This window comes from Dryobates pubescens, chromosome 1 (genome assembly GCF_014839835.1).
Source record: "Dryobates pubescens isolate bDryPub1 chromosome 1, bDryPub1.pri, whole genome shotgun sequence".
In the NCBI taxonomy this organism is placed as follows: domain Eukaryota; kingdom Metazoa; phylum Chordata; class Aves; order Piciformes; family Picidae; genus Dryobates; species Dryobates pubescens.
The window spans coordinates 27,354,183-27,364,992 of NC_071612.1; the positions used below are offsets into that span (position 1 = coordinate 27,354,183).

A 10,810-nucleotide genomic window follows, 5' to 3' on the forward strand; every position below is an offset into this window, starting at 1 on the left:
GACACCTCTCTGCCTCAGTTTCAAACCATTCCCCTTGTCCTGTCCTTAGGCACCCTGATGAGATTCCTAACTGAGCTCCTTTCTCTGCCAGAGAACAAAGTGCCTTGCCACTTGGCAGAGGAAAATGCCTGTGTCTTCATCACTGCTTTTCTGCTCTTGTGGCTCACTTCTCCCTTGACATGCAGCATCTCCTTCAGAAATGCTCCTCTCCAATTTGCTTGTACTCATCAACAAGGAAAGAGGAATCTCTTTCCATCCCTTTCTCCCTTTCCATCATTACTATCCCACAACTGGAAACCTTTCTGTCTGTTTTCTCCAGAGTTTTCAAGCAGGCAGATGAGCCCTTTCCAGGCTGTTAAAAAGCTTTGTCGCTTGAGATCTCGTCTCTGAGCCGAGCACCTAAGCACGCTGCTCCCATTCAAGGCTCATACAATTTGCCTTTACTTTTCCGTGGTGCAAAGTCTAGGCCTGCTCAGGATTATCAACTTCCTGAAGAAACTGAAGTTTGACACAAAGCACGAATGACAAACACTTCTGGACAAACTTCCTCGCTGCTGGCTGTGAGGTAAGGAATGCTGGTGATGCCAACCCAGTAGGCAGCTCCTGAGCAGAGGAAATGGGAGCGGGCAGCGGGGGGTTGCACCACGGCATGATCCCTCTCGAGCAGCCTCTGTGGTGCTTCCCAGTGTTTACAGAACAAGAGGTCATTTCAGATGGATTTTTGTGATGATTTACTGTGAAACCTAATGGGGATGAAAAGTAGGGCAAGTTTTTGTGCTTGCTGCTTTTTTGGGAAGCTTTGATTGGAGTCTGATGGAGCTGACAGCTGCTTTGCAAGTGCTGAAGCAGATCACAGTGTGTCAGAAGAGCTGGTGGGCTCTGCCCTGCTCAGCCTGCCTGACAGCTTCCCTTCAAGGAGGATGCCTGGGGTTTTTTTCTTTCTTGGAAGCTCAAATTCAACTTTTTCCAACAGGCTTCCAAGATGGAAAGAGAGAAGCATCCTTTCTTTATCTCATCAGCTTCCATTCAGCTTTGGCTGTGCTGTGTGTTTTCCCAGCTGCATTTTGCCTTCTCTTGCTTCCCTCCTCAAGGAACCATGAAGGCCTACAAGAATATCTTTGAGCAGCCCCAATGCCTACAGCTGGCATCTCCTGAAAGCTGCACAGGAGGCAGCAGGAGCCAGAGGGAAAATGGCAAGAAGTCAAAGGAGATTTTCTTGAGTGTCTCTATCTGTGAGTATCCATCCAGCCCTGTCAGAGACCCGGCTCCCCTTCTAGGGAACAGGAATGGATAGGGAAACCTCCTAGTTACAACAGTAGAGAGGCAGAGGCACAGAGCCAGGGCTCTCTGATCCTCCCCCCTTCTCCCTCAGCCTTCCAGGACAGGAGCAGAGACCACTCTGCTTTTCCCAGAGTAGAAGAAAGGGATCAAGAGGAAATGTAGAGCTACAGCAGCAGCAGCCACCACACAGGGTGGGACACTGAACCCCAGGACATCAGGCTGGAAGGGCTATGGCAAGAGCAGGCAGAAAGAGGACACAGCCACGCAGGGGGACCCCTCAGTGGCAACCTTTTAGGGTGTCAGGGAGTGATAGGACTGGGGGGGATGGAGCAAAACTAGAAATGGGGAGATTGAGACTGGATGTTAGAAAGAAGTTCTTCCCCATGAGGGTGGTGAGAGCCTGGCACAGGTTGCCCAGGGAGGTGGTGGCAGCCTCATCCCTGGAGGTTTTGAAGGCCAGGCTGGATGTGGCTGTGAGCAACCTGCTGTAGTGTGAGGTGTCCCTGGCCATGGCAGGGGGATTGGGACTGGATGATCCTTGAGGTCCTTTCCAAGCCTGACAATTCTGTGATCCTCAGCTGACCAAAGTGAGAACAGCCACTGACCCAAGTGTGACATCTCTGCTGCCCCCCACCAGATCCACCACGCTGACCGTGGGTCACACCATGCACAACCTCCATGTTGCTGTAACTAGAAGACCTTCAAGAGGGAGAAAGTTGCAGAGAGCCTCAGAGAGTTATCTAAGTGCAAATGGCAGAAGAGCTCCAGAGAGGGTGGTGCAGGCAGCTCAGCTCCTGACATCCTGCCAGCAGGATTCAGTTTTTGTTACTGCTTTAGATGGGATGCAAAAAACCGAAGGCAAAGCATCAGCTTGTGAGCGTGCAGGGGGCTGAGGGCCTGGCTGGCTGCATTTTTCACATAGCAGGCACATGTAAGCTGCAGAGATCAAGGAGAAATATTTATTTTGCTATCATTATTTTATCTTTGCTGGTCTGTGACCCCAGTCAGCAAACGTTGTTTAAGGAAGTCTGAGTGAAAAGGGTCTGTTTCCTAGAAGCTCATCTCACGTCCTCCTCCTCTGGCTTGCAGTCAGCTCTCTCAGTAACTCCATACCAAGCCCTGAGACAGAGGGCTGTTTACAAACATTTGGAGATAAAACATAAGCCTCTAGGTCTTCACTCCCCCAGTTGTTTTTAAATATCTCCTGCTTTAGAATTTACAAATCCTTCCTGGGCAGAGAGCAGCCCTCGGGGTTTGCTGGCGATGGCTCTCCCCGGCTGCAGGCTCTGTGTGACAGCCTGGCTGGTGCAGAGGCGCAGAGTGTGATACCACCTGATGTCGTACCACGGAAACAGCAGGGCTGTTTGGGTTAGGGTAATAACCCAACCACCATGGCCACTAAACCACATCCTGCAGCTCCACATCTTGAACACCTCCAGGGATGGGGACTCCACCACCTCCCTGGGCAGCCTGTTCCAACCCCTCACCACTCTCTCACTAAAGAAGCTTTCCCTCAGGTCCAATCTAAACCTGCCCTGGCACAACTCAAACCCATTTCCTCTCACCCTGTCTCTGGGTACCTGGGAGAAGAGACCAACCCCAGTCTCACTCCAGCTGCTCTCAGGTAGCTGCAGAGAGCAATAAGATGTCCCATCAGGCTTCTCCATTCTGCAGGCTTTTCAATACAATAAGTATTAAAACTGAAAGGAATGACAAAGATAAAGGTCCTAACTCCTTTACACTTTGTTTCTGGATGGACTTTCATTCTGAGAAAGCAGTGCAGGCAGTGATGGATACACACCCCCCAGGATCACAGCTTACCTCTCAGTGGAAGGTGCTGTCACCTGTAAGAGAGTAAATCCTAACTTTTCTAGCTGTTAGACTCAGGTTTCATACCCTGGCTATACAGAGCCAGACAAAGGGAGGGAAGTTTCTGGATGTATTTATGTTCTAGTCTTAGGTGGATAAGAATGAATGAGCCATTACTTTGGTTAGGATTACTAAAAGCCATAGGCTAAGCCTCTGGAGATACTGTAACACAACAAGTGCAAGTCCCAGAAGTTTTCCAAAAGAAACACAGAGCCCTGGACTGGCTCAGGCTGGAAGGGAGCTCAGAGCTCATCTTCTCCAACCTCCACACCATGCCCAGGGACACGTCTCAGCTACACAGCTGCTCAGGGCCTCACCCAGCCTGGCCTTCAGCACCCCCAGGCAGGAGGCAGCCACAGCCTCCCTGGGCAGCCTGGGCCAGAGTCTCAACAGCCTCCTGCTGAAGAACAGAACAGATCCCTGAGAGCATTCAGACAGGGAGTGTCTCGTGGCTGGGTAAGCAGTCCCCCTTTCCTCTGGGGGTCAGTTTCATTACCCCTTTACAAGGCTCTTCTCTTTTCTCCTTGATGGACTTTGACAGCTGTCAAACATGCTCATTACAGTTTACTGTCAGTGTAAAAGGATAAGGCTGTTAAGGCTGGTCATATCCTTCCTTTAAAAACCATTTAACATGCTAGAACTCTTGTTACACCACCCAGCAGAGTCCTAAGATCTCCACACATTAGACACTCCAAATTGTTCATTCAGAGACATCCAAAGCCTTGCTTTCTTGGTGACAAGGTGGTTGGCTCCTAAGATCTGAGCCCAAACGTTGTCAGTGTGCCTCAGCTGATTGTTGGAAAACACAGCCCAGTAGGGAGCTGCTTCCCTTTCTCCTCCTCCTCGAGCAGCAGCTGTGTTGCAGTGCTCATCACTGCACAAAGAAGGGCTTTCACTTGCAGCCAGTGTGTGATTACAGTGGGGGTTAGCTTGGTTGCATTTGTGTTTGGTTCATTTCCAGTGCTGAGCCTCAGATCAGCTGAGCCTCCTCCTCAAGGATGGGAAAGGGGAAATGACAGGGTCTGACCTGAGTCCATAGTTATCTAGGGCTTACTTAAGGTCTGCACTCTTTACACCCCATGCAAGTGCAAGTCAAGCCCTGTTTGGAGCAGCCAGCTTGCAGCCAGCGAAGCAGGGCAGCACTGCTTTTGCGAGTGTCTACTGTAGCACTGCACTGCCTCACTGCCCTTTTGCTCATGGCGTTTCAACATCACAGGATGTTGGGGGCTGGAAGGGACCTCTGGAGAGCTTGGAGTCCAACCCCCAAAATGTGAGTTGGGAATGATTTTAATATATTAATGAGCAGCATTCAACTCTTATCAGCTGCTGTGATAATCCATCCCTGCCCCACAGCAGCGTCCCAGAGTGACAACAGCCAGAGCATTCAGAGCTGCCCACTAGAAAGAGAGGGTTTAAGCCAAAAGTGCACTTCCAGCACAGGTTTTCAGAAGGTTAGCTACAGCAATGACATCTGACAGTTCTGCTCTGTGAGTCTGCTGCTCTCCAGAGTGCAGCAGTCTCAAAGATACTACAGCACCTTCAGCTCAACATGATGTAAATTACTTATTTCTTTGGAATGAAGCCATCTAGGGCATAAAGCTTTGGAATCTCTTTTTCACAGAGGTTCTTCTTTCCCTAATGGAATTTATTTCCTTTGTCCTTTTTGAAGGTGGAGCTCCTTCCATACAGAAACGTCATCAGTTTGTAATCCTCCCCCTGAATACTTTCTCTCCTCCATCCCCAGAGAGCAGAAAAATATATCCCAGCTGGCAGATGTCTAATTCCTTTCTCCCCCTGCCTTAACTAGAAGCTTCTTGAAAAGGAGACATGAAAAGACCATTCCACAAGAGGTGGCAGGCCAAAAAGATGGCTATTATTTTGCATCCTGGATTCCTTTTTTCCCCCCATATAGACACACACACACATACACACGCACACACACGAGTATTTCCCCTCCAGAAAGCAGAAAATCCACTTCTAGCCAGATCTGGTGAAAAAACAATTTTCTACCTACAGGAAATCCTTTTGCCAATACTATAACCTCACCAGATTGTATTCTTGATGCCTTTAGATGTTTCCTATGTAGTGTTTCCATTTAAAGGAAAGTTGCTGGTGCTCATTACAGCCATGAGCTGTGAAACCTGAGGTGCTGTGGGTAGTGACGCTGACTGAGGAGCAGGGGATGTTTACATTCCTGGTGCAGACAAGGATCAAAAATTATTCTTGACATTGTTATGCAGAGCACAGAATCCCAGACTGGCTCAGGTTGGGAGGGAGCTCAGAGCTCCTCTCCTCCAACCTCCCCACCATGCCCAGGGACACCTCTCAGCTACACTCAGCTGCTCAAGGCCTCATCCAGCCTGGCCTTCAGCACCCCCAGGCAGGAGGCAGCCACAGCCTCCCTGGGCAGCCTGGGCCAGAGTCTCAGCTCCCTCCTGCTGAACTTCTTCCTCAGCTCCACTCTAACCCTGCTCTGCCTCAGCTTCAAACCATTGCCCCTTGGCCTGTCTGCAGACACCCTGAGGAGAAGTCCCTCTGCAGCCTTCCTGCAGGATCCCTTCAGGTCCTAGCAGGCAGCCACCCTCCTGCTGAACAACTTCCCAAGGTGGTAGAAGCACTGAAGATTCAGAGGTAACAGAAGTTGTTTGCAAACTTCAGGCAAGTTCAAGGGCTTTAGGGCAAAGCCACTGGATTTGAACACGGGGTGAAACATAAGAGGAAATAGCAGGAGCCAGAGTATGAGAAAGAGGAGCCTGGAAGGGAGTGAAGGCTAGAAGCAGAGAGTATGTTCTGTGAGTCCAGTTGGTTCGAAAGTAGGCACAGCCCAAGGCAAAGCTCTGTGTTCGTGACCAGTGGCTGATGGACAATATGCCAGAAACAAAACTCTGCCATTCCTGATCTCAGCAGAAGGAATTTTTCTCATGCAAGAGAAAAAAAAGCAGTTGGATTTGAAATCCTCTCTCAGCAGTCTGCTCACAAAATATGGAGTTGTTAAGGGCCTCAACAAATATTGATGCTGAAGCTGCAGTTAGCAGCACAAAACCATATCCAAGTTTTCTGTTGGTAATTGTTTCCCTCCAAACAATATTCACACGATACACAGGATGCAGGCTGGAAGGAACCTCTATATCCATCGTGGATGGAGGGTACTTTCTACATAGAGAAATGCACACATCTGTGTCCAGCGAGATAGACATGGAGCTGAGGAAGAAGTTGTTCAGCAGGAGTCTGCTGAGGCTCTGGCCCAGGCTGCCCAGGGAGGCTGTGGCTGCCTCCTGCCTGGGGGTGCTGAAGGCCAGGCTGGATGAGGCCTTGAGCAGCTGAGTGTAGCTGAGAGGTGTCCCTGGGCATGGTGTGGAGGTTGGAGGAGCTGAGCTCTGAGCTCCCTTCCAGCCTGGGCCAGTCTGTGATTCTATGCCATCCCCACACATACATTAAAGAGCCCAGGCTGAAAGCCTTGCCAAGAGCACACATCGATCACCAGCTTGGGAGAACTCCAGGGGCAAGGCCCTGAGCAAGCTGCTCACATCGAGTGAGAGGCTGGACCAGAGGTCATCTCCTGTTAGGAAGGAAATCAAGGTCTAGCCCTTCTGGATATGCTATTTCAAGTGCTCTGAAGCCTCTGCTACTCCATTTTTGTCTTTTGCCTTTCTCTCTTGTACAAGGCACAGAACACCAACATAGAAAAGCCTTTTAATTTGTTCTCCAGACAAACAACAGAAAATGGAACCAGATGACTTGGAAAGAAAAACCACCACAAAAACAAGAATAAAGGGGAAGGCTTTAAAATATGTCTCCTTTCTGAAGAACAAAGGGGATGGTAGGTTCTCTGCAGCCTTCTGCTACTGCTCCTCAGGGAAGATGTCTGTCAAAGACTTTGCAGCTCCAAAATTCAAGTTTAGAGCAACAGAGAAATATAATATAAAATAAAGCTTAACACTTCTGGTGGTTAAAAAGCCCCAACAGATGAGACAGCCCAAAGCCCCAACAGATGAGACAGCCCAAAGCCCCAACAGATGAGACAGCCCAAATGAGCATCCTTCTGTTGTCCCATCATTTGAAAACTGGGCTTTAGCTCAGCACTTAGAAAGAACTTCTAGAAAGCCTATTCAAGACCTGCTCACCCCTAAGCTCTTCTCTTTGCTTTCCATTTCCTTTTAGGATGAAGTCCATCCTGATTTGTGTTGTCAGAGGCCTCCATCAAGCAGGCCCAAAGAGACAAACTGCTTTTGCTCAGGTGATCTGGCTATGGAATCTAACACTGAGATCACCAGCAGCAGGTTCAGAAGGAAGTCAGTCTGCAGGCAACTCAAGCTCTGGTGAAAGGAAGCGATTAGAGCAGTTCCTGTTACAGAAGTTGAAACACTTCCCTGCATTTTCCCCAGATGAGTTGGGTGCTCAGTAGCTCGAAGGAGCCGCCTGATAGAACAACTTGGGCTATTTCCATGCTTCACATCACGAACTTGGACGCTGCTGAGGGAGCAGAGTAAGGTCAGAACTTCAGTGGCTCATTTTCTAGGTTTGTTTGTTGTTACATAGCTAAACATTCAGTTTCAGGGTTTGGTTGGGCTCTTGGTTGTTGCTTGGGTTTGTTTTGGGTTTGTGGGTTGGGTTTGTTTGGGGGGGCTTGAGGTTTTGGTTGTTTTGTTTTGGTGTTTGGGTTTGTTTGTTTGTGGTTTTGGGGCCATTTGGGGGTTTTGATTTGGTTTGGGGTTTTTTTGGGGGGGGTTTTATTGGCCAAAAAGCTTTCTGTGAATTAATGTTGTAAAATAAAAGTGTCTCAAAACCCCCACAAAGCCAGGTTGGCATAAGAGAGAGGCTGGGCTAAGCAGAAGCAGGAGTGAGCAGTGATTTGCCTTCAGGAGAGGCAGGCAGCTGTCTGTGTTGCATTTCCTCATAGTCTGTAAGAAGCTTCCCAGAGAAATGAGAGGGTACTTTCTGGGTGCCAGGCTACTGTCTGCCTCTCAGCTCAAGTGTCTCAGGTCGTTTCACCTGGAGGTGGAGGGTGCCCCTCCGTGGGGCAGTTTGCATCCGTTGGTGTTTCTGTTTAAGCTGACGCTGACTGGGTTCAAATATCATTGCAGGAGCGAGTATGGGAATAGAGCGCAGGAAAAGCCACAAATGCAAACCCCTCTGAGGCATCAAAGTCCCAGCACAAATTGCAGAGGAGTGACTCAGAACCCCAGCCACTCGGATTCCTCTCAGCTTCTCGTTCCCACCACCTACCTGCCACAGCTCTCACAGCGCTGGAGCGCAGGAGGCACCTCCCGAAGCAAACGAGGGTTTGTGACTCTCAAATCCACCCCAGGATGGACTCAGGAGCGATTGGCTGCCTACCAGGTGCTGCCTGTGCACTTCACACCCCAGAGCCGTTTCTCACCACCATGAGCAACTTTCTTCGACCAGAATGGCAACAAAGAGAACTGAATTCACGGGAGGGGAACTATTTTAATCTGTTCTGAAGCACTTACTGGTCCTTCACCTCCCTTCATGCCACAAAGCCATTTTGTTACTCACCAATCATCTACAAACTAATAACTCAGTAATAAAGCACTTAAAACTTACTGGAATACCTGAGCAGATGCCTCCTGTTTGGTTACCAATCCGGCCACTGACTTCTGCAGAGCCTTAAGGACGCACATGAGAAAGAAACAAAAGCCCCTCTCCTGTTCCTTACCAGCAACAACTCTCCTTTTGCTTTTTCAGGAACAAAGGATACTACACAGCTGGCCATGAAAAATGCTCCTCGATGTCCATAGCAATTTAATAACTCCAGCTCTCCTTTCTGTGGAGCAGCAGCAGCTGCTCCATTCACATGCCAGTTAAAGGTAGCATCCCAGCTTTCCCCCAAACTCCTTACCAGCAGGCTCCTGGTGTTTTTAATAGTTACATGTTGGCCAGGCTGGGGAAAAGGCTGAGCATATTCAGGCATCCTCACTGGAAGTGAGGCTCAGCTGGCATTTACTGGATCTCACTCTCCTCTTCCAAGTGCGAGCACAGCACACCCCAAGCTGCGTGTCTAATCAGAGGCTGCTAAATATAACCTAATTTAGCTAATGCCAAGAATCAGACCTTGGCCTTTCTGATTGAGAGGGCACACGTCGAGGACTCTGCTGCCAGCTCTTCCACAAAGTCCATCTGGGGCTGAGGAGAGGCTGGGGAGCGAGCCCAGCAGAGGTACAACCGCTACGTCTACCTAAAACACTCCTTGCCGTCAGCACTGCTGGAAGGGAGGGGAGGGAAGGTGGGGGGCAGAGAACAAACCATAGCCCCAAATGCCCTCTCTGTTGGCAAGAGAGGTGACAGAAGAAGTCCTTCCCAAGCCCAGCTCTCCTGTGCAATGCCCACGAAAGCCACGCAAGCCAGGTCCTGCAGCCCTGGCAGCGTACGGCCGCAAGCAAACGCCGCTGCAGCACAGCCAGCAGATTGGTACCGCACAAAGGAAAGCTCAGAAGGCTGATTCCATGTGCACAGCTCTGGCACCTCTGAAAGCAGAGCTGGCACAGCCTGCAGCTCCAGGGACAAATTCAAAGCTTAGAAGAGTTTTTTACCTCCAGTTCTGGTGCGGAGATCCTGACCGCAGAAAGCTCCGCTGCTGCATCCTGCTTCTGCTCTGCTTTTTCTTTTCCTTCCTTTTCTTTTGACTTTTTTGGGTGGTTTTTTATAGAGAGTTTCAAGTACAGAAAGATTCCAAGGCAGCCTTGTGGAGGTGAAAAGAATCCCGAGCAGAAAGGCGACCTCCCTAAAATCTTCGGTCGATCACAGGAGCAAAATACAATAAAATCCAAGCAAATAAAAAGGAGCAAACAAACAAACCCAAGAGGCCAGTCCCAGTCAGCTCCTGCTAGCACACAAGTTGAGATTCCTCCACTGAGCTCATTGCTCTATTCTGAGCGGTTTTGCTCCATGTGTGACTCAAACAAAAACACCCTCTGCAGCTGGAGGGAGCCTTCGCTAAGCACAAGCCTGTCAAGCCTTTCCCAGTGACTTCTGTCTACTAAATTCAGACTGATGTTTTGTGAAAGGGGCCTCAACAACCAGGCCCAGATTGCCTGGAAAGTATTTCCTGCCTTTGAGAGAGAGGGAGAGGGAGAGAGTGGAGCCTGCCTGCGCCAGGGAGAGAGTGCGCGGGGATGGGGAAGAAGCCCAGACGGCAGGACCCAGCATTTCCAGGCACCCAGCTGACTGCTGCCCAGCTCTTGCTGCGCTGCACCTACCTAATGCAAAGGTCTTTGCAAACCCCTCCCTCCTGCTTTGGATTTTGGTTGGTTGGGGATTTTTTCCCTTTGAAAAAGGCTTTTCTGGGCTGTGCTGCCCGGGCAAATGCAGCAGCTACCCTCAGCGAGCAGAGAACCTCACAGAGCCGCCCGGGCTGTGGCAGCAGGCAGCAAGAGCCAGGCAGAGAGCAGCACAGCTACCCCACTGCCCTGGCAAAGGCTCTGGTGCCAGTCTGGGCAGCGAGCACACGCTCAGACGCACCCCATTTACACAGGGGCGCTGCTACAATCGTGTGTCGCTCAGGAGTCAGCTGGGGCGGAGAAAGCCAACACTGCAGCTTAGGCACAGCCAGACTGCAGGCAGTGGAATATGTTGCTTTACCTCTGCTGAGAATCCTCTAGAGTCACACAAATCCAGCTCTGCAAAAGCAAAAGGACAGACT

At 50.0% G+C, this 10,810-nt stretch overlaps 1 protein-coding gene across 1 annotated transcript in view; it reads right to left on the reverse strand.

The window, feature by feature from the left end:
* The window catches only part of LOC128898523 (rho GTPase-activating protein 7-like), a 37,013-nt gene extending 27,213 nt beyond the window's left edge, over positions 1-9,800 (reverse strand). The window contains exon 1 of the mRNA XM_054173133.1: positions 9,702-9,800. The gene's annotated coding sequence lies outside the window, so the exon portion shown is untranslated. The remainder of the gene's footprint in view (positions 1-9,701) is intronic.
* Between the last annotated feature and the right edge of the window lie 1,010 nt (positions 9,801-10,810).